Raw genomic sequence first — 1,624 nt, forward strand, 5'->3', positions numbered from 1 at the left:
ATAAATACGCTATTGCCTTCCTTACTTCCAAATTGAAGCAAGTTATCGTTTAAAATTAAATAATGTTCATACATAATTTTGTATTTTGAAATTGAATTTCATGCAGGGGGTGGAAACTTAGAAGAAGGACGGTTTGTATGGAAAGTGGCGCCACCTTTTATATAATGGTAAACATCATTTCATCTCATGGCTGAGAAGAAGCATCATTTCTGTCATCGAGACATTCATGTGTCATCAAACCGCTACGTTTTTTCGTATTTCTATTTCTGTTCTTGTATTCATAGTTAAATGTTGTTTCATTCATTTTGTTTTTAATTAAAATGTGTTTTCGTGAAAAATGACGCTGTACGCAACTGTGTTTTAGATGGACTGATTATGGTAAGTTACAATTCAATAAAAAATATCATGTTATTCCCATACGTCAGACTCATTTAAACATTTAAATATTTTCGTATTTTGGTGTAGTTTTTAGCATCACAGTGATTTATACTTTCCGGTTATCATATTGAATGGTGCCCTACTTCTAATACATTTTACATATCAGTTCCTATACTTGACAGGAAATCACATTCTGTTTGTTTGTTGTAGGTGCACATATACACGGTTTCCCCCTTCCTGAGAGAAGGTCAGTGAAGTTCAGAAAATGTGTGCCAATCACTGGAATTATAGAGCCATAAACTGATGTGTCTGAAATTAGTAGGTGGGTCCATGTGTGTATATGTAAAAAATATATTTTTTTATTTGTAATTTTTTATTGTAAAGAAAAATCTGCTTGCCTATGTTGTAAGAGAATATGTTCAGAGTGTTTAAACTCGCAAATAACTACAAATTGCCAGTTGCCAGCTTGCATGTGACTGAAAATATTTTGGGGTTTGGTTTTAATTACAGGGTATGCATTTTTTTGTGACCGCGCTATACTATTTATTACATTAACATGTAATTTTCAAATATATATATTAAAAATTAAAATATTGAGCTGATATCTTGAAAGTCTTTGATGTATATTTACTTGCATAGATTTAAAATTAAGTTTTGTAGAAATATAATAAATAATGTACAAAAATATAAAAATATTTTGTTTTTATTTCCCCAATAATAATAGGATCATTTTAATAGAGGTATTTCATAGAAGGCTACTTGATATCGGCTCACTATATTAATAACTACATAAGTGGGTATATTATTTTTGAACATTGATTTAATGTCAATTTTAACTTTATTTATTAGATTCCCACTTATTATTTATTATTATAGTGAGCTAAATAAGCGTGCCTACGTATATAGGTACCAAAAAAAAAAAAATTAGTTCAGCGATTATACGCATGGAGCGCCACAATCGCCGTGGATCCACGACTTCGTGCGAGTTGCCCCTCTTTCTATAGTATACTTATTATACTCTTTGGACACTACTTTATTAAGTTATTATCTATGTGGTGTCGAACAAATATTTATGATTGTATTTTAAATATTTATATTTTTCTGATTTTTATTTTAATTTTAGACAAGTATTTAAATTGCAAAGAAGTTGTGTATTTTAATATTTAAACACAGACTCGAAAGACATTTTTAAAAATGTATTTGTCCAGAAATCAATATCACTCACTAAAGCTAAAATGATGTGGCA

The sequence above is a fragment of the Papilio xuthus genome, unplaced genomic scaffold (assembly GCF_000836235.2).
Source record: "Papilio xuthus unplaced genomic scaffold, Pxut_1.1 DF825003.1, whole genome shotgun sequence".
NCBI lineage: Eukaryota > Metazoa > Arthropoda > Insecta > Lepidoptera > Papilionidae > Papilio > Papilio xuthus.